The sequence below is a fragment of the Ranitomeya variabilis genome, chromosome 1 (genome assembly GCF_051348905.1).
Source record: "Ranitomeya variabilis isolate aRanVar5 chromosome 1, aRanVar5.hap1, whole genome shotgun sequence".
Classification (NCBI taxonomy): Eukaryota; Metazoa; Chordata; class Amphibia; order Anura; family Dendrobatidae; genus Ranitomeya; species Ranitomeya variabilis.
The window spans coordinates 786,453,158-786,476,179 of NC_135232.1; the positions used below are offsets into that span (position 1 = coordinate 786,453,158).

At 44.2% G+C, this 23,022-nt stretch overlaps 1 long non-coding RNA gene across 1 annotated transcript in view; it reads right to left on the minus strand.

The window, feature by feature from the left end:
- The window catches only part of LOC143784541 (uncharacterized), a 549,109-nt gene that overhangs the window by 195,780 nt on the left and 330,307 nt on the right, over positions 1-23,022 (minus strand). Inside the window, exon 2 of the long non-coding RNA XR_013217810.1 lies at positions 5,902-5,969. This is a non-coding gene — a long non-coding RNA (uncharacterized LOC143784541). The remainder of the gene's footprint in view (positions 1-5,901; positions 5,970-23,022) is intronic.

Genomic DNA, 23,022 nt, shown 5'->3' on the forward strand with positions numbered 1-23,022 from the left:
GGGGGGGCTATATCCATGGCCCCTTATCAGCCTGAGAATACCAGCCCCTAGCTGTCTGCTTTAGCAATGCTGGTTGTCAGAAATGTGGGGGTCCCCATGCCATTTTCTATGATTTATTTAAATAATTAATAAAACAGCGTGGGTCCCCCCTATTCTTGATAACCAGCCTTGCGGACAGTGACAATTGAGGGTTGCAGCACACAGCTGTCAGTTTTCCCTGTCTGGTTATCAAAAATACAGGGGAACCGACACAGTTTTTTTTTTTTAATTATTTATTTAGAGTGCAGGCGCTGGCTGAAGAATACTCCCATCAGCCACTGCCTGCTGTTGATGTCATTAGCGGCAGCATGCATTGGCTAATTGGAGCAGTAGTCCCATAAGCCAACGCTAGTGACCAGTGGTAAACTTTTTACCTCCGATTACAGGTGCGGGCTCATGCTGTCATTTGACAGTGTGGGAACCGCAGCTGTCTTACCGACAGTAATAAATTTACTGCTGATCAGAAGCAGTGTTTGCCACTCTGTCATGCACATGACAACGTGACAAACACCCGGTGTTCGGTGTAAGTGCCTGAACAGTAAGTGTTTGGTACGGACGCTGAACTTAACTGTTCTTGTTCGCTCATCTCTATTCCTATGTGTAGTCATGATGCATGGGTTTATATCTGCCATATGCATTGGTGTTATATTCTTACATTAGTCCTATTTCCTTTTTGGACTTTAAAAAATCTCTATGGTATCATCTATACCACTGTTGCATGATTGAATTTTCAAGGTCTATGCGAGTGCATTATTTATTTTATTGGCTTGGCTATATACCTCAACTCTATGGTCCATTGCACATTATATAAATATAAAAATTTGCTAAACTGGTATTATGCCTGGTCATTTTAGAACATCTATTTTTGGAATTTGACATATATTATCTGTGGAGTACTTTGTTTGACTTATGTAAGCTATACCAGGTGTTAGCAAGGTATGCGGTTTTTAAATGTTTTTTAATGATTGTCCATTTTGTCCTAATAAAAATGTATTAGATTTTTTAGATATCTCAGTTGTGCACATTGTCATGTAGTTCTTTTTTCTTCTTTAAATATCGTTACAATGGTTCACTACAATATGTAACACGTTCAGTAATGGTATTACTTATATATTGGTAGTGCACTCTGCTCATATATCTATATTAGAGAAAGATAACACAAGTATACACAAAATGCAGCTTTTAAGTTCTTTATTATTAAGGGAAAAAAAAATTCAGACCTACAGGGCCCTGTGTGAAAAAGTGATTGCCCCCTAAACCTTATAACTGGTTGGGCTACCTTTAGTAGCAACAACTGCAACCAAGCATTTGCGATAGAATGAGTCTTAGGCCAGCGTCACACTGGCGAGTTTTACGGACGTATGAGCGCAGAAAATACATCCGTAAAATACGCATAACACACGGCCCAATGATTCCCTATGTCCCAGCTCCTATCAGCCGTATTTTACTGATCAGTATTATACGGCTTTCTACGGCCGTACAAAATCGCAGCATGCTGCGTTTGTCAGCGTATTGCGCAAATAATATGCCAATGAAAGTCTATGGGGGCGAGAAAAATACGGATTCCACACGGACCAGCAGTGTGACTTGCGAGAAATACGCAGCGGTGTTAGTGAAAAGTCGGTAATTCAATTGCCGGCTTTTCATTTCTCCTGCACAAACCCGACATGATATGAGACATGGTTTTCATACAGTAAACCATCTCATATCCCCATTTTTTTTGCATATTCCACACTACTAATGTTAGTAGTGTGTATGTGCAAAATTTGTGCGCTGTAGCTGCTAAAATAAAGGGTTAAATCGCGGAAAAATTTGGCGTGGGCTCCCGCGCAATTATCTCCGCCAGAGTGGTAAAGCCAGTGACTGAGGGCAGATATAAATAGCCTAGAGAGGGTCCACGGTTATTGGCCCCCCCTGGCTACAAACATCTGCCCCCAGCCACCCCAGAAAAGGCACATCTGGAAGATGGGCCAATTCTGGCACTTGGCCACTCTCTTCCCACTCCCCTGTAGCGGTGGGATATGGGGTATTGAAGGGTTAATGTCACCTTGCTATTGTAAGGTGACATTAAGCCAGATTAATAATGGAGAGGCGTCAATTATGACACCTATCCATTATTAATCCAATTGTCTGAAAGGGTTAAAAAACACACACACGTTATAAAAAGTATTTTAATGAAATAAACACACAGGTTGTTTTAGTATTTTATTGCTCTCTCAATCCATCCGGAACACCCTCGCTTGGCAAAATAATAAACACACAATATACATACCATCCGAGGATCTGTCAGGTCCCACGAGGTAATCCATCTGAAGGGGTTAATTATTTTACAGGCAGGAGCTGCGCTAAAGCACTCGCTCGTGTCTGTAATCCCCGGGTGATGAAATGAAAGCTGGGTGATCTGTACTTACATTGAGTTGCGGTGAGGCGCCCTCTGGTGGATGAACCGTGGGATTTTCCGTTTTTCCGTATTCGTTTTTCACTCCCCTCCTTCCCAGAGCCATAACTTTTTTATATTTCCGTCAATTTGGCCATATGAGGGCTTATTTTTTGCGGGACGAGTTGTACTTTTGAACGACATCCTTGGTTTTACCATGTTGTGTACTAGAAAACGGGAAAAAAATTCCAAGTGCGGTGAAATTGCAAAAAAAGTGCAATCCCACACTTGTTTTTTGCTTGGCTTTTTTGCTAGGTTCACTAAATGCTAAAACTGACCTGCCATTATGATTCATTATGAGTTCATAGACACCTAACATGACTAGGTTATTTTTTACCTAAGTGGTGAAAAAAAATTCCAAACTTTGCTAAAAAAAAAAAAAAAAAAATGCGCCATTTTCCGATACTCGTAGCGTCTCCATTTTTCATGATCTGGGGTCGGTTGAGGGCTTATTTTTTGCGCGCTGAGCTGGCGTTTTTAATTATACCATTTTGGTGCAGATACGTTCTTTTTATCGCCCGTTATTGCATTTTAATGCAATGTCACGGCGACCAAAAAAACGTAATTCTGGCGTTTCGGATTTTTTTCTCATTACGCCGTTTAGCGATCAGGTTAATGCTTTTTTTTTATTGATAGATCGGGCGATTCTGAACGCAGCGATACCAAATATGTGTAGGTTTGATTTTTTTTTTATTGATTTATTTTGATTGGGGCGAAAGGGGGGTGATTTAAACTTTTATGTTTTTTTTATTTTTTTCACATTTTTTTAACTTTTTTTTTAACTTTTGCCATGCTTCAATAGCCTTCATGGGAGGCTAGAAGCAGGCACAGCACGATCGCCTCTGCTACATAACAGCGATCATCAGATCGCTGCTATGCAGCAGAAAATCAGGTGTGCTGTGAGCGCCGCCCACAGGGTGGCGCTCACAGCTACCTGCGATGAGTAACCATAGAGGTCTCAAGGACCTCTATGGTTACAATACTGAAGCATCGCCGACCCCCGATCATGTGACGGGGGTCAGCGATGATGTCATTTCCGGCCGCCCGGCCGGATGCGGTAGTTAAATGCCGCTGTCTGCGTTTGACAGCGGCATTTAACTAGTTAATAGCGGCGGGTGAATCGCGATTTCACCCGCCGCTATTGCGGGCACATGTCAGCTGTTCAAAACAGCCGACATGTCCCGGCTTTGATGCGGGCTCACCGCGGAGCCCTGCATCAAAGCAGGGGACCTGACGTCGGACGTACTATCCCGTTCGACGTCAGGAAGGGGTTAAGGTCATGCCACAACATCTCAATTGGATTAAGGTCAGGACTTTGACTAGGTCACTCCAAAGTCTTAATTTTGTTTTTCTTAAGCCATTCAAAGGTGAACTTGCTGGTGTGTTTTGGATTATTGTCCTTCTTCATAACCCAACTGAGTTTCAGCATGAGGTCATGAACAGATGGCTGGGCATTCTCCTTCAGGATTTTTTGGTAGACCGCAGAATTCATGGTTCCATTTACCACAACGAGACTTCCAAGTCCTGAAGCAGCAAAAACAGCCCCAGACCAACACACTACCACCATCACATTTACAGTCGGCATGATGTTCCTTTTCTGACATGCTGTGATACTTCTACGCCAAATGTAATGGGACATACACCTTCCAAAAAGATAAACTTTTGTCTCGCTTGACCACAGAATATTCTCCCAAAAGTCTTCGGGATCATCAAGATGTTTTCTGGAAAAACTGGGATGAGCCTTTGTGTTCTTATTGCTCAGCAGTGGTTTTCATCTTGGAACTCTGCCATGCAGGTTTTTTTTGTCCAGTCTCTTTCATATGGTGGAGTCATGAACACTGACTTTAACTGAGGCCTGTAGTTCTTTGGATGTTGTTGTGTGGTCTTTTAGGACCTCTTGGATGAGTCATTGCTGCGCTCTTGGAGAAATTTTGGTCAGTTGGACATTCCGTGTGTAGGTTCACCCATTATATGTTTTTGCCATTTGTGGATAATGGATCTCACTGTGGTTTGCTGGAGTCCCAAAGCTTTAGGAATGGATTTATAACTTTTTCCAGACTGATAGATTACTTTTTTCTCATTTGCTCCAGAAATTTTTTGAATTGAAGCATTATATCTAGCTTTTGTGGAGCTTTTGGTCTACTTCACTTTGTCAGGCAGGTCCTATTTAAGTGATATCTTGATTGCAAACAGGTGTAGCAGCAATCAGGCCTGGGTGTGGCTAGGGAATTTGTACTCAGCTTCACAACGATGTGATAAACCACAGTTAATTTATGTTTTGAGGGGGTGGGCAATCACTTTTTCACACAGGGCACTGTACGTTTGGATTTCTTTTTCCCTTAATAATAAAGATTTGTATTTAAAAATTGCATTTTGTGTTTACTTGTGTTATCTGTGACTAATATTTAAATTTGTATGGTGATCTGAAACATTTAAGTGTGACAGACATGGAAAAAATAGGGAATCACTAGGCGGGGCAAACAATTTTTCACACAACTGCATATATACAGTATATATATATATATATATATATATATATATATATATATATACATACATACACACACACACTGCATATATTTTATACCATAAAAATACTTTAGAATTAGTTCGAACCGGAACCCAGTGCGAGGAGACTGTCATTGTGGCATATTTACGCCAGCTTCTCCTCATCTACTCTCCTTGATTGACAGGCCTATCTCTATACACACAGGTCTAACCCTATTAACCCCTTCATGATCGCTCTATTTTAAGTTTTTTAGCTTTCTGTCTCTCCTTCCCTTCTTCCAAGAGCCATAACTTTTCTGTGCAATTCCACAATTGTGTTTTGGGTTTTTTGTTTATATTGCTCGCTATACAGTCAAACTGACCCTATAATATTATTCCCCAGGTCAACACAATTGCGCAGATACCAAACATGTATCTTTTTTTTTTTTTTTTTTTAAAGTGTTGAAAAAAATTCAGAAATTTGTAAAAAATGTCATTAGAGTGTGGTCCGAGTGTCATCCATTTATCTCGTATGTGACAGCATCCGATTTTTTCATGGACCCATAGACTTGCATTGCAGATTTTGATCCAACTCTTGGATCAAAATTAGACAAGTCTCCACGATTTTCTGACCCGTGAAAAATAACGGACATGTGAAAACCAGAGACAGCACTTGTACGCGAAACTCTGACATCTGAGACAACCCTAAGGTGGACAGGAAGCATTGTAACACTATTTACAAGCAAATTAACCTTATATTTGCATTTTCTGAGGTGACAAGTTTCCTTTAAGAAGCCATGCTTGTTATATTTGAAACTTTATATGTTGTAAGTGTGCATTTTGTCACAGCTTTAGGACACAATAACCTTTTATGCCTTATTCCACTATATTTGTAATATATTTTGTAAATACCAGTAACACTAAAACATGATTATTACCTCATTTGTGAGAAAGGACATTGTCCGACTTCGTCTCATTTTTACTCTTGGTTACACGCAGACTGATCCTTCAAAGAGAAAAGAGAGAACAGAGTAATTGGGATATGAAGCAATATTATTTGGAGCCAAAGGAGGGCAGCAGATGACTTTTAAAATGATGTGCTCTGTAATAATACATTCTCACGCTTCTCAAGGTTTTCATAGTGTTATTTATAACTAGATGGCAGCCCGATTCTAAAGAATCGGGAGTCTAGAATCCATATATACTTTATTTATTCAAATGTAAGAATAATACAATTAATAAATAATAGTAAGAAAGAACAAAAAATGGCTGCACTCACCAGCTCTTGACAATTCTTGACAGTACGGCACATTTCTGATTGGTCGCTCGCGGCAGGCGGCAACCAATCAGAAAAGTGCCGCGCACCACGAAGGCATATATCTTTGTCCACCCTGAGCGGGTGTAGGACGCTGGTGACGTCACTTATCTCCGGACATTATCTCCGGACAAAGCCACGGAAGTTGGCACAAATTGCCGGAAGTAGTATTCTAGGCAATTATATATTAGATTTTAATGTTATCAGTGTTTACCTTTGAACGTTTATATTGTATTGTCCTGTCACCAGCCATGTGTACGATTATCGGCCGAAAGCCTCTCTGGAACCAATAATCACCCCATGTAAAGGTATCTTTATAAGTTAAAGATTCAGAATACTATGACTTTTATCATATCCTGAACAGTCAAGTTTTTTATGAACCGTTAAGGTTTTCTGGTTGAAGTAAAAAAAACTCTGAGTGTTTACAGTTTGAAACCATAAAATGTTGAAAAATTATGTCATTCTTGAGTACATCACTCAATGGTGCTCATAAACGTGTCAAATTTGATCTATAATATACTTTAATATACGTTACTTTAATCTTTAATATACTTAAGAACAGGGCCCCAGACATCACACAGGGGGTCTGAAACACCGCACAGTGGTCCAAAATATCGCTGTGCTCTGCCTGGGGCCCCATATGCTGCCTGGGGCCCCTGTGCTCTGCCTGGGGCCCCATGTTCTGCCTGGGGCCCCTGTGCTCTGCCTGGGGCCACTGTGCTCTGCCTGGGGCCCCATATGCTGCCTGGGGCCCCTGTGCTCTGCCTGGGGCCCCATATGCTGCCTGGGGCCCCTGTGCTCTGCCTGGGGCCCCTGTGCTCTGCCTGGGGCCCCATGTTCTGCCTGGGGCCCCTGGCTCTGCCTGGGGCCACTGTGCTCTGCCTGGGGCCCCATATGCTGCCTGGGGCCCCTGTGCTCTGCCTGGGGCCCCATATGCTGCCTGGGGCCCCTGTGCTCTGCCTGGGGCCCCTGTGCTCTGCCTGGGGCCCCTGTGCTCTGCCTGGGGCCCCATGTTCTGCCTGGGGCCCCTGCGCTCTGCCTGGGGCCACTGTGCTCTGCCTGGGGCCCCATATGCTGCCTGGGGCCCCTGTGCTCTGCCTGGGGCCCCATATGCTGCCTGGGGCCCCTGTGCTCTGCCTGGGGCCCCTGTGCTCTGCCTGGGGCCCCATGTTCTGCCTGGGGCCCCTGTGCTCTGCCTGGGGCCACTGTGCTCTGCCTGGGGCCCCATATGCTGCCTGGGGCCCCTGTGCTCTGCCTGGGGCCCCATAGGCTGCCTGGGGCCACTGTGCTCTGCCTGGGACCACTGTGCTCTGCCTGGGGCCCCATATGCTGCCTGGGGCCCCTGTGCTCTGCCTGGGGCCACTGTGCTCTGCCTGGGGCCCCTGTGCTCTGCCTGGGGCCACTTTGCTCTGCCTGGGTGTAGGACACTGGTGACGTCACTTATCTCCGGACATTAGCTCCGGACATTAGCTCCGGACATTAGCTCCGGACAAAGCCTCGGAAGTTGGCACAAATTGCAGGAAGTAGTATTCTAAGCAATTATATATTAGATGGGCATTTCCTGAAGGAAATACATGGTGCTTGAACAGCGCTACCAGCTTTACAGCAGCACTTTTCACACACGGGACTGGGGGGCGCGCTTACTTTTGCACACGGGGCCGGGGGCACGCTTACTTTTGCACCCGGGGGCGCACTTACTTTTGTACCTGGAGGCGCACTTACTTTTGCACCCGGGGGCGCACTTACTTTTGCACCCGGGGCGCACTTACTTTTGCACCCGGGGGCGCACTTACTTTTGCACCCGGGGGCGCACTTACTTTTGCACCCGGGGGCGCACTTACTTTTGCACCCGGGGGCACACTTACTTTTTCACCCGGGGGCGCACTTACTTTTGGGGCCGCACTTACTTTTGGTGGGCGGGGCTCCTCGGCCTCCGATTTGGTTGGTGGGGCCCCTCGTCCTCCGATTTGGTGGGTGGGGACCCTCGGCCTCCGATTTGGTGGGCGGGGACCGGCCTCCGATTTGGTGGGCGGGGACCCTCGGCCTCCGATTTGGTGGGCGGGGACCCTCGACCTCCAATTTGGTGGGCGGGGACCCTCGGCCTCCGATTCGGTGGGTGGGGTCCCTCTGCCTCCGATTTGGTGGGCGGGGACCCTCAGCCTCCGCTTTGGTTGGCGGGGCCCCATGGCCTCCGATTTGGTGGGCGGGGTCCCTCTGCCTCCGCTTTTGTGGGCAGGGCCGCTCGGCCTTCGATTTGGTGGGCGGGGCTCCTCGGCCTCCGATTTGGTTGGTGGGGCCCCTCGGCCTCCGATTTGGTGGGCGGGGCCCCTTATCCTCCGATTTGGTGGGCGGGGACCCTCGGCCTCCGATTTGGTGGGCGGGGCCCCTCGGCCTCCGATTTGGTGGGCGGGCCCCTCGGCCTCCGATTTGGTTGGCGGGGCCCCTTGGCCTCCGATTTGGTGGGCAGGGACCCTCGGCCTCCGATTTGGTGGGCGGGGCCCCTCGGCCTCCGATTTGGTTGGTGGGGCCCCTCGGCCTCCGATTTGGTGGGCGGGGACCCTCGGCCTCCGATTTGGTGGGCGGGGCCCCTCGGCCTCCGATTTGGTTGGTGGGGCCCCTCGGCCTCCGATTTGGTGGGCGGGGACCCTCGGCCTCCGATTTGGTGGGCGGGGACCCTCGGCCTCCGCTTTGGTGGGTGGGGCCCGTCGGCCTCCGATTTGGTGGGCGGGGCCCCTCGGCCTCCGATTTGGATGGTGTGGACCCTCGGCCTCCGATTTGGTGGGCGGGGACCCTCGGCCTCCGATTTGGTGGGCGGGGACCCTCGGCCTCCGATTTGATGGGCGGGGCCCCTCGGCCTCCGATTTGGAGGGCGGGGACCCCCGGCCTCCGATTTGGTGGGCGGGGCCCCTCGGCCTCCAATTTGGTGGGCGGGGACCCTCGGCCTCCGATTTGGTGGGTGGGGACCCTCGGCCTCCGATTTGGTAGGCGGGGCCCCTCGGCCTCCGATTTGGTGGCTATTGAGTGTCTTTCCAGGTTAAAATGCCTGAATGCCTAGGCGTCGTGTGAAAGCCTCTTTAACCCCTTCACCCCCAAGGGTGGTTTGCACGTTAATGACCGGGCCAATTTTTACAATTCTGACCACTGTCCCTTTATGAGGTTATAACTCTGGAACGCTTCAACGGATCTTGGCGATTCTGACATTGTTTTCTCGTGACATATTGTACTTCATGATAGTGGTAAAATTTCTTTGATATTACCTGCGTTTATTTGCAGAAAAAATGGAAATTTGGCGAAAATTTTGAAAATTTTGCAATTTTCCAACTTTGAATTTTTATGCCCTTAAATCACAGAGATATGTCATGCAAAATACTTAATAAGTAACATTTCCCACATGCCTACTTTACATCAGCACAATTTTGGAACCAAAATTTTTTTTTGTTAGGGAGTTATAAGGGTTAAAAGTTGACCAGCAATTTCTCATTTTTACAACACCATTTTTTTTTAGGGACCACATCTCATTTGAAGTCATTTTGAGGGGTCTATATGATAGAAAATACCCATGTGTGACACAATTCTAAAAACTGCACCCCTCAAGGTGCTCAAAACCATATTCAAGAAGTTTATTAACCCTTCTGGTGCTTCACAGGAATTTTTGGAATGTTTAAATAAAAATGAACATTTAACTTTTTTTTCACAAAAAATTTACTTCAGCTCCAATTTGTTTTATTTTACCAAGGGTAACAGGAGAAAATGGACCCCAAAATTTGTTGTACAATTTGTCCTGAGTACGCCGATACCCCATATGTGGGGGTAAACCACTGTTTGGGCGCATGACAGAGCTCGGAAGCGAAGGAGCGCCATTTGACTTTTCAATGCAAAATTGACTGGAATTGAGATGGGACGCCATGTTGCGTTTGGGGAGCCCCTGATGTGCCTAAACATTGAAACCCCCAACAAGTGATACCATTTTGGAAAGTAGACCCCATAAGGAACTTATCTAGAGGTGTGGTGAGCACTTTGACCCACCAAGTACTTCACAGAAGTTTATAATGCAGAACCGTAAAAATAAAAAATCATATTTTTCACAAAAATTATTTTTCGCCCCCAATTTTTTATTTTCCCAAGGGTAAGAGAAGAAATTGGACCCCAAAAGTTGTTGTACAATTTGTCCTGAGTACGCTGATACCCCATATGTGGCGATAAACCACTGTTTGGGCGCATGGGAGAGCTCGGAAGGGAAGTAGCACCGTTTGACTTTTCAATGCAAAATTGACTGGAATTGAGATGGGACGCCATGTTGTGTTTGGGGAGCCCCTGATGTGCCTAAACATTGAAACCCCCCACAAGTGACACCATTTTGGAAAGTAGACCCCCTAAGGAACTTATCTAGAGGTGTGGTGAGCACTTTGACCCACCAAGTACTTCACAGAAGTTTATAATGCAGAACCGTAAAAATAAAAAATCATATTTTTTCACAAAAATTATTTTTCGCCCCCAATTTTTTATTTTCCCAAGGGTAAGAGAAGAAATTGGACCCCAACAGTTGTTGCACAATTTGTCCTGAGTACGCTGATACCCCATATGTGGCGATAAACCACTGTTTGGGCGCATGGGAGAGCTCGGAAGGGAAGTAGCACCGTTTGACTTTTCAATGCAAAATTGACAGGAATTGAGATGGGACGCCATGTTGCGTTTGGAGAGCCACTGATGTGCCTAAACATTGAAACCCCCCACAAGTGACACCATTTTGGAAAGTAGACCCCCTAAGGAACTTATCTAGATGTGTTTTGAGCGCTTTGACCCACCAAGGGCTTCACAGAAGTTAATAATGCAGAGCCGTAAAAATAAAACAAAAATTTTTTCCCACAAAAATTATTTTTTTAGCCCCCAGTTTTGTATTTTCCCGAGGGTAGCAGGAGAAATTGGACCCCAAAATCTGTTGTCCAAGTTGTCCTGAATGCGATGATATACCATATGTGGGGAGAACCACTGTTTGGGCGCATGGGAGGGCTCGGAAAGGAAGGAGCGCCATTTGGAATGCAGACTTAGATGGAATGGTCTGCAGGCGTCACATTGCGTTTGCAGAGCCCCTAATGTACCTAAACAGTAGAAACCCCCCACAAGTGACACCATGTTGGAAAGTAGACCCCCTAAGGAACTTATCTAGATGTGTGATGAGCGCTTTGACCCACCAAGGTCTTCACAGAAGTTTATAATGCAGAGCCGTAAAAATAAAACAAAAATTTTTTCCCACAAAAATTATTTTTCAGCCCCCAGTTTTGTATTTTCCCGAGGGTAACAGGAGAAATTGGACCCCAAAAGTTGTTGTCCAATTTGTCCTGAGTGCGCTGATACCCCATATGTGGGGGGAAACCACCGTTTGGACGCATGGAAGGGCTCGGAAGTGAAGGAGCGCCATTTGGAATGCAGACTTAGATGGAATGGTCTGCAGGCGTCACATTGCGTTTGCAGAGCCCCTAATGTACCTAAACAGTAGAAACCCCCCACAAGTGACACCATGTTGGAAAGTAGACCCCCTAAGGAACTTATCTAGATGTGTGGTGAGCGCTTTGACCCACCAAGGGCTTCACAGAAGTTTATAATGCAGAGCCGTAAAAATAAAACAAAAATTTTTTCCCACAAAAATTATTTTTCAGCCCCCAGTTTTGTATTTTTCCGAGGGTAACAAGAGAAATTGGACCCCAAAAGTTGTTGTCCAATTTGTCCTGAGTGCGCTGATACCCCATATGTGGGGGGAAACCACCGTTTGGACGCATGGAAGGGCTCGGAAGTGAAGGAGCGCCATTTGGAATGCAGACTTAGATGGAATGGTCTGCAGGCGTCACATTGCGTTTGCAGAGCCCCTAATGTACTTAAACAGTAGAAATCCCCCACAAGTGACACCATGTTGGAAAGTAGACCCCCTAAGGAACTTATCTAGATGTGTGGTGAGCGCTTTGACCCACCAAGGGCTTCACAGAAGTTTATAATGGAGCCGTAAAAATAAAACAAAAATTTTTTCCCACAAAAATTATTTTTCAGCCCCCAGTTTTGTATTTTCCCGAGGGTAACAGGAGAAATTGGACCCTAAAAGTTGTTGTCCAATTTGTCCTGAGTGCGCTGATACCCCATATGTGGGGGGAACCACCGTTTGGATGCATGGGAGGGCTCGGAAGGGAAGGAGCGCCATTTGGAATGCAGACTTAGATGGAATGGTCTGCAGGCGTCACATTGCGTTTGCAGAGCCCCTAATGTACCTAAACAGTAGAAGCCCCGCACAAGTGACCCCATTTTGGAAACTAGACCCCCCAAGGAACTTATCTAGATGTGTTGTAAGAACTTTGAACCCCCAAGTGTTTCACTACAGTTTATAACGCAGAGCCGTGAAAATAAAAAATCCTTTTTTTTCCCACAAAAATTATTTTTCAGCCCCCAGTTTTGTATTTTTCCAAGGGTAACAAGAGAAATTGGACCCCAAAAGTTGTTGTCCAATTTGTCCTGAGTGCGCTGATACCCCATATGTGGGGGGAAACCACCGTTTGGACGCATGGAAGGGCTCGGAAGTGAATTAGCGCCATTTGGAATGCAGACTTAGATGGAATGGTCTGCAGGCGTCACATTGCGTTTGCAGAGCCCCTAATGTACTTAAACAGTAGAAATCCCCCACAAGTGACACCATGTTGGAAAGTAGACCCCCTAAGGAACTTATCTAGATGTGTGGTGAGCGCTTTGACCCACCAAGGGCTTCACAGAAGTTTATAATGCAGAGCCGTAAAAATAAAACAAAAATTTTTTCCCACAAAAATTATTTTTCAGCCCCCAGTTTTGTATTTTCCCGAGGGTAACAGGAGAAATTGGACCCTAAAAGTTGTTGTCCAATTTGTCCTGAGTGCGCTGATACCCCATATGTGGGGGGAACCACCGTTTGGATGCATGGGAGGGCTCGGAAGGGAAGGAGCGCCATTTGGAATGCAGACTTAGATGGAATGGTCTGCAGGCGTCACATTGCGTTTGCAGAGCCCCTAATGTACCTAAACAGTAGAAGCCCCGCACAAGTGACCCCATTTTGGAAACTAGACCCCCCAAGGAACTTATCTAGATGTGTTGTAAGAACTTTGAACCCCCAAGTGTTTCACTACAGTTTATAACGCAGAGCCGTGAAAATAAAAAATCCTTTTTTTTCCCACAAAAATTATTTTTTAGCCCCCAGTTTTGTATTTTCCTAGGGGTAACAGGAGAAATTGGACCCCAAAGGTTGTTGTTCTATTTGTCCTGAGTACGCTGATACCCCATATGTTGGGGTAAACCCCTGTTTGGGCACACGGGAGAGCTCGGAAGGGAAGGAGCACTGTTTTACTTTTTCAACGCAGAATTGGCTGGAATTGAGATCGGACGCCATGTCGCGTTTGGAGAGCCCCTGATGTGCCGAAACAGTGGAAACCCCCCAATTATAACTGAAACCCTAATCCAAACACACCCCTAACCCTAATCCCAACAGTAACCCTAACCACACCTCTAACCCTGACACACCCCTAACCCTAATCCCAACCCTATTCCCAACCGTAAATGTAATCTAAACCCTAACCGTAACTTTAGCCCCAACCCTAACCCTAACTTTAGCCCCAACCCTAACTGTAGCCTTAACCCTAGCCCCAACCCTAGCCCTAACCCTAGCCCTAATGGGAAAATGGAAATAAATACTTTTTTTTTATTTTTCCCTAACTAAGGGGGTGATGAAGGGGGGTTTGATTTACTTTTATAGCGGGTTTTTTAGCGGATTTTTATGATTGGCAGCCGTCACACACTGAAAGACGCTTTTTATTGCAAAAAATATTTTTTGCGTTACCACATTTTGAGAGCTATAAATTTTCCATATTTTGGTCCACAGAGTCATGTGAGGTCTTGTTTTTTGCGGGACGAGTTGACGTTTTTATTGGTAACATTTTTGGGCACGTCAGATTTTTTGATCGCTTTTTATTCCGATTTTTGTGAGGCAGAATGACCAAAAACCAGCTATTCATGAATTTCTTTTGGGGGAGGCGTTTATACCGTTCCGCGTTTGGTAAAATTGATAAAGCAGTTTTATTCTTCGGGTCAGTACGATTACAGCGATATCTCATTTATATTATTTTTTTTATGTTTTGGCGCTTTTATACGATAAAAACTATTTTATGGAAAAAATTATTATTTTTGCATCGCTTTATTCTCAGGACTATAACTTTTTTATTTTTCTGCTGATGATGCTGTATGGTGGCTCGTTATTTGCGGGACAAGATGACGCTTTCAGCGGTACCATGGTTATTTATATCTGTCTTTTTGATCGCGTGTTATTCCACTTTTTGTTCGGCGGTATGATAATAAAGCGTTGTTTTTTGCCTCGTTTTTTTTTTTTTTTCTTACGGTGTTTACTGAAGGGGTTAACGAGTGGGCCAGTTTTATAGGTCGGGTCGTTACGGACGCGGAGATACTAAATATGTGTACTTTTATTGTTTTGTTTTTTTTATATTTAGGTAAAGAAATGTATTTATGGGAATAATATATTTTTTTTTTTTCATTATTTTGGAATATTTTTTTTAATTTTTTTTTACACATTTGGAAATTTTTTTTTTTACTTTTTTACTTTGCCCCAGGGGGGGACAATACAGATCGGTGATCTGCCAGTTTGCATAGCACTCTGACAGATCACCGATCTGATTGAAGTGCAGGCTGCTTCACAGTGCCTGCTCTGAGCAGGCTTCTGTGAAGCCACCTCCCTCCCTGCAGGACCCGGATCCGCGGCCATCTTGGATCCGGGTCTGGAGCAGGCAGGGAGGGAGGTAAGACCCTCGCAGCAACGCGATCACATCGCGTTGCTGCGGGGGGCTCAGGGAAGCCCGCAGGGAGCCCTCTCCCTGCGCGATGCTTCCCTGCATCGCCGGCACATCGCGATCATGTTTGATCGCGGTGTGCCGGGGGTTAATGTGCCGGGGGCGGTCCGTGACCGCTCCTGGCACATAGTGCCGGATGTCAGCTGCGATATGCAGCTGACACCCGGCCGCGATCGGCCGCGCTCCCCCCGTGAGCGCGGCCGATCGGCTATGACGTACTATCCCGTCAAGGGTCAGATAGGCCCAGGTCACCTCGACGGGATAGTACGTCAAAGGTCACAGAGGGGTTAAAGAAGCTGTAAAACCTAAATATATGAACGGCAGGTCATATTTACACAGAAATTAGAAACATTCTTTTGAGTGTGTTGTCAGCACTTTTTGCAGTGTTTCCTGTTAAAAAGAACAGCGGAAAAAACACAGTGTTAAACCCCAGTGCTGTAACAATCAGCAAAACATAAAATGGCTGCAACAGACATAATTGAAACATGATTTAGACTGACTGTGTGGCTCCTGAGCTAAACTCAACCAGCCCATTGGCGTATATGAGGCTGTATAGTTAAGGTTAGGAGACCATGGTCAGCCTTGAAATCACAGTATGTACTTGGACCATTATACATGGACTTCTCAATTTGGGCTAAATAAAACTTTCATATATCTCTAATGTCCAGCAACCACTTCTCTATGAGAAAAGTAGACAGAATTGAGTGTGACACATTACACGAATCCCTGCCAATTATACATTTATTATAAGTAGAGATGAGGGAACCTTTCAAGGTTCGGTTCGGTTTGGCAAACTTCCCGATGTTCGTTGTACGCATCCAAACCCCATTAAATTTAATGGGAGGCAAAACCAAACGCATAGACAACATCTGGGGGAAGGGGGGGTGGAAGGCAAAAAAAAGCTTAAATTAGGGGCAGACACCAGGAAAAGTGGCATCAATTGACCCAGACTACAAACAGTATAATTGCGCAGAATGGATGCATGGGAAAGGCTTGTGACAGAGCTTGAATCTGCATTTCTAGCTGAAACATTGATCAGTAACAAGCATGAAGGACACCCAACTTGGAGTCCAAATATTTCCAAAAATTAGTGGCATTAATTGACCCACAGTAGAAATTTGAAAATGGTACAGCAGCAGTCAGCCATGGGCCATGCACAAGTTATCAGGGTCTGGGCCAGCATTTAGAGATTTGAATTTAAGTTTAAATTAAGGTGAGGTGGGTGAGGGACCCGTATAGGTCTGCTGTGCTGGGAGCCCTGATACCTTATGCAACAGACTAAACTGCTTTTCTGATCAGCCACACTCACATGCCACAAACATCAGTTTCATAGGCTATTACTGATAGAAAAAAATTAAGGATAGTAACACAGGTAGTTGACTGATGAATTGACCCACAGTAGAAATTTGATAATGGCACAGCAGCAGTCAGCCATGGGCCATGCATGATGTATCAGTCTCTGGGTCAGCTTTACAGTTTTGAATTAAAGTTTAAATTAAGACAAAGCGGGTGGGAGACTGGAGTAAGCCTACTGTGCTGGGAGCCCTGATACCTCATGCAACAGCTCAAACTGTTTTTCTGCTCAGCCACACTCAAGTAGCACAGATATCAGCTTCACAAACTACTACTGTTAGAAACCTTTAAGGATAGTAACACAGGTAGTTGACTGAAAGTGAGTGCAGGCCTGCCAGTCTAGGATCCCTACTGCTACAGGCAACATGCATAAAGGATACCCAACTTGGAGTTCTATCTCAGCAATCTCCACACATTAAGTTAATTAAAAAAATACAGTCAGCCACTACTGTGACCACTCTCCACCTTCTTCCCTCAAACATGTCCCCCTCACTCATCATGCAGCGCCACTATCCTAGACAGACTCCTAACAAAAGGATTAGTGGAAACTCAATCATTTACTGAGCTTTGGCCAAATTTTGCAGATTTTGAAGAAAAATTCTTGGGAATCCGAACACAAATTCGAATCTAATTGTTCTTGCCGAATTTGAGATTGACGAACGTTTTCCTCATTTCTAATTACAAGTCCAATCAACAGTACATCTGAAATGTCAGACAATCTTCAACAAAAATAGCCTTCAATGCCAACCCATATGAAACAGGTAATTTAAATCATGTGCTTTTTTTGTAGAAAAACATCAACAGCAACAACAACAAAATTATGATTTTACCTTATGTACTGGGTTTAGGGATGTGAACTGACAGAGGTTCTAAAAACTTTCTTCAATAAAATATGGCAAAGTGGTTATTCATGGCTATGCTGCGATGTGGTGTCACTTTACACCTGCATACCGCATACCTTAGCCATGGAAGCATTACAGTTCCATTTAGAAAATTATAGTTCATGCACCCAAGATCTTATCAATTTTGTCCTTCAGGTCACCTTTTTTCTCCTCAAACACATTTTTTCCTTTGAGAGTGCAATATATGAACAAAAAAACGGAGTTCCATTGTAAAACATTGCTGGCATCGTTGCTTTTGCTGTCAAACACGACGATACACGCCGATCTGACGACCAAATAAAGTTCTGAACTTTCAGCAACGACCAGCGATATCACAGCAGGATCCAGATCGCTGCTGCGTGTCAAACACAATGATATCGCTATCCAGGATGCTGCAACGTCACGGATCGCTATCGTTATCGTTGTTAAGTCGCTCAGTGTGAAGGTACCTTAAGTCACCAGCTGCACTGCTGTGTATGAGAGTTTTATATAGTATTCTTGTTTACATATAATGTATACTGCTACATCTATACATAACAAAACAATATGGTATATTTTTTCAAAATTATTTATTAAAGTAATGCCCAAAAAAACCCCGTAAATGATTTAAACATACAGTGTTTTGCATCCTTGTAATCGTAATAACTCAAACAAGTTAATAAATTATTTATGGTGATCAGAAAATGAGCAAATAAAAAAGGCAGAACTGTTTTTTTTACTGCATTTACATAGTAACATAGTAACTAGTAAATCAGACTAGTTCCCTGGATCAATGCCCTATCAAGGAATCTAGTGTATATAACCTGTAACATTATACTTTTCAAGAAAGGCATCCAGTCCCCTCTTAAATTTAAGTAATGAATCACTCACTACAACATCAAAATCCATAAAAAAAGTTTTTATAAATGGAACACTTTCTATATTTATGGTAAAAAAAACCCTTGCTTCTAAAATAATCAACACCACACGTACAGTGGCTTCCAAAAGTATTCACCCCCTTGACTTTATACTTGTCTTGATACATTACAACCTGTGTGTAAATATTTTTGTAATCTGATTTGTGTGTGTCAGCACTAAATAGTCTATTTTGATGAAGTGAGAAAAATATAAATTAAATTTATGTGATCAAATTACTAAAAATTGTCATGTGCATATGTATTCATCCCTTTTGCTATGAAGCCCCTAAAATGTCTGGTGCAAGCAGTTACCTTCATAAGTCATACACTTAGCAAAAAGGAAGTCCACTTGTGTGCAATCCAAGTATCAAATGGTCTGTCAGTATATACACGCCTTTTCTGAAAGCCCACAGAGGCTGCAACACTATTAATCAGGAGGAACCACTAAACAAACAACACCATGAAGACCAAGGAGATCTCCAAACAAGGTACAAAGGTGCCGAGAAGTACAATTCAAGGTTAGGTTATAGAAAAAATATCCCAATCTCTAAGGATCCCCTGGAGCACCATCAAATCCATTATCATCGAACGGAAAGAACATGCCAAAAGAAGGCTGCTCACCAAAACTCTCAGCCTGGGAAATGGGTGAATTATCAGAGACCAAAGGTAACCCTGAAGGAGCTGCAGCATTCCCAAGCAGAGACTGGAGTATCTGTTCATACAACCACAATAAAGCATATACTTTGTAGAGGTGGCCTTTATGAACAGTGGGCAGAAAAAAGCCTTTACTTGCACACAAAAATTGTAAAGCTTGCTTTGAGTTTGCCAAAAGACATTTTGGAGACTCCCCAAATGTATGGAGGAAGGTGCTGTGGTCAGATTAGACCAAATTGAACTTTTTGACCACTAAGGTAAACAATATGTCTGGCGCCAAACCAACACTGCTCATTGTTAGGGTTGGCGGATTGTGCTGAATAAAATAAACAAAAAAGTGCAATTGCAACCCAGGGTTCACAGTGCAGAGATGGAAAACTGCTGCTAGTGAATAATGACGGAATACCTGGCGAGCGATCACCCGCTCACAGAAACAAAAGAGATGCTCTGCAACTTAGCTGTGTCACTCGCACATAGAAACGAAAGAGATGCTCTGCAACTGAGCTGTGTCACTCGCACACAGAAATGAAAGAGATGCTCTGCAACTGAACTGTGTCAGTCGCACACAGAAACGAAAGATGCTGAGAATAATATCCTGACTAGGGTAGTGCTTGCTCTAGAGCTCTACTTTGCTAACCGCACACATGAAGGAACCAGATGCTAAGCCAAACGGCTAATTGCCCCCACTGATGCTAGCTTCCTGCCTACATGTACAGTCCCAAGGCTAGACAGACACAAAACACGTGCAGACAGAGTGGTAGAGTATCCACTGGCAACAACCACACAAATGATACTAGCGCACCGGCGTGCGCCTCTGAGAGCCTTTTATACACTAGACTCAAGTCCAGACGGACAGGACCTTGCCCGTGGACCAATGCGGAGCTGCCACATCACCAGAGCAGCATGGACTACTGGTGGATTCCGTGTCCCACACAGGCACGGCACTTATGTTCTGATATTTAAAGGTATATCACTTCATTTGGGGCTATACTGCCCACATACAGGCAGCACTCACACACAAGTGTGATTTCATTCCACAATCAGCAATTCTGTGGGTCCACTCGCTCTCTCACATTTATCAACTGTGACTGATGAAGGTCCAGATGTAGGACTGAAACGTTTCTATTATTTTGTGGACACCATTAAATCACCTGTCTTACGTTAAGTTGAGTGCCGAATTTTTGCTATATACTATGGTGTGGGAACCTACTCTGGCACTTATTTATGGCTGTGCACATGTCTACTTTTTCATATTGAATCAGTAGCTATATCTAAATTTGCCATGTCTGAATCAGTAGCTATCTCTAAACCTGCTATATCTAAATCAGTAGCTATCTCTAAACCTTCAGTGTCTGAATCAGAACCTATCCTCAATACCAGCTGTGTCTGAATCAGTACCTGTCTCTAACCCTGCTATGCTTGAATCAGTAGCTATCACTAAACCTGTAATGCGAATCATTAGCCATCTCTAAACTGCAGTGTCTGAATCAGTACCTATCTCCATACCAGCTGTGCCAGAATCAATACCTATCTCTAAACCTGCCATATCTAACTCAACACCCCTTCTAGACCTGCTGAGTCTGTGGCACGCCCCCTGACGAAGCAACAGTAACGCTCACAAAACGCACATCGGGGTAAGTGGCCACAGCTCGGACAGGAGTCACCGCATAACTTTTTATGTCATTACATAATGAACACTGGATTTTTGGTATCATTTTATTGTATGGGAATTATAGTAGCATGGCCTGATCTGGGTTGATTCACCATTCCTTCTCCTTTATGTGGGTGGTCTGTTTTTGATTTATCCCAGTCCCTTACCATGTGGCCATCTATATATATGATTATTATATGTTGCACACTGTGTTCTGATATGTTTTCCTGCCCACAGTCTATGGCCACTACATCTTGTGGATCACAATTTCTCATATCCATAAATACTTATGTATTGTACTTTTATTCTAAAATCTATTTTTGTATTCATAAATATTGTATTTCATAATATATGGTGACTCAGGTCCCCATTTTCAATGCACTGCTGAGTCTGTTGTGTCTAAACAAGTACGTTTAACTTTGGTCCTTTGAGTTCTCCCTGTCAGATCCTGAACCTTTTTTCATTCCGGTCTAGTCTTAACTAGAACCTGTTTCTAGAACCTTGTGACCACATCTGCAGTTCTGTGTCTGTTTGCACCTGTGATTCCATGTCTGTTAGCACCTGTGGTGCTCTGACTGTCCGTACCTGCACTTCCATTCTTGTCTGCACCTGTGGTTCCATGCTTGTCCACTCCTACGATTCACTGTTTGTCCGCACCTGCGGTTCCCTGCCTGTCTGCACCAGCAGTCCAGTACCTCTCCTGCCAGTGACCTAGTTTTTCCTGAATCTGTTCGGATTTGTCCTGTCTGAATGTGCTACTCTTCATTCTGCTGTACCTGTTCCTAAACTGTCCTGCCCATATCTAGCCTCGATCCACCTAGTCTGCATGTGTACCGCTACCCTCACCTGTCCAGTCTGAACCTGAACCTGTTATCCTGCACGAGTCCGCCCAGTATTCCTGGACCTATCCTGTCCGTGCCTGATCCAGCATCTGTTCTGCCTAACCAGCCACATGTCCTAGTGTTAACCAGTTCCTGTCCGGCCAGTTACTCTGGCTCCGAGCCTCCATGACTTCCTTTGGGATCAGCAGCTGCCTCTTCAGGGTCTGACCTGGAGTAGCGCCTGACATCCACCTGGATTCAAGTTTAACCACACCATCAGGGTTTCTAGTGAAGAACTAGATGATCACTTGGTTAAGCCCCTCCAGGCTCTCCCTGGACTGTGGCAATGTTGGTCCACAATCCACATGCGAGCATGACAGAAGTGCCCTAATCAAAGCCCAAACTTTTATCTTATTGCGAATCTGTGGTGAATAGTTATGCACTCTGAAGTTTTCAGTTATTTTGCCATATTTGGTGTTTGCTTCACATTAAAAAAAAAATGTTCAAAATTGTAGGCATGTTCTTTACATGAACTCGTGCAAACTATCAAAAACAACAGTCAAATTCCAAGTTGTTGAGGGTGGAATACTTTTGCAAGCCACTGTGCAGATGTTTACATAAAAAAGTGCATGTGTCTTAATGTGTATATGTGTTTGTAATATATATGCATGTGTGTATACTATAAATGTGTGTATGTTAATATGCATGTGTATGTGAATATTGCATATGTTTGTGAATGTGTAATCTCGGGTGGGTCATAACTGGATGGTCCAGACACAAATTCTGCATTAGGCCCCTTCACTATCAGTGTCTGCCCTGGTAAGTGGCAATCTCTTGCAGAGTGAGCACACAGCATTTTGTGAGTGCCTTTCATATACGGCTAAAATTGCGAGATAGATGTGTTTCTTCCCCCAAAAAAAAGACCTACCCCCAAAAAATAAGTCCTAGATTAATTATACAGGAATTTTGGAGCGTGCTTGAAAAATAAGCCCAACTCCAAAAATAAGCCCCAATTACAATCAGGGCCAGTATTTTGGTATAAAACTGGGCAATTGCCCAGGGCCCCCACTTTCTTAGGGGTATTTCTATTCTAAAGTTAAAACTGCGTAAGTACCCTTGGTTACATCACAGTCTTGTAACCATGTCACTAAAGGTCCTTTAACTGCAGGAGTCTTGAGGAACTAGGCTAGTATGCACAGTGTTTTTATATACACGTGTTTTTATAGGTGTGTGTTATGACATGATTATATTTGAATAAATGTTGATTTTTTGTTCGAGAATAAATGGGGATTGTTGTTCATGGAAAAAAATAAGAAATCAGTTGAAAATAAGCCTTAATCCATCTTTCTTAGCAAAAAAATAATATAAGTCCCAGTTTACTACTACAATGACATATATTTACTGGAAAGCAAGGCATTTAGCATTTACTATGGCCCCAATTCATCAGTGCTTTTACCCGTTTTGTGTTCAGTTTTGTACCTTGTTTTGTTTGCACTCAATTCATTATTCTACCTACATCTGTTTTGAAGTCTATTTTATTCGTTCTCAACTGTTTTTTTCTCCTTTTTGTGGGAGGAGTTTAGCAATTCCAGATGTTTTAGCCTGATTCATCAATTGCAAC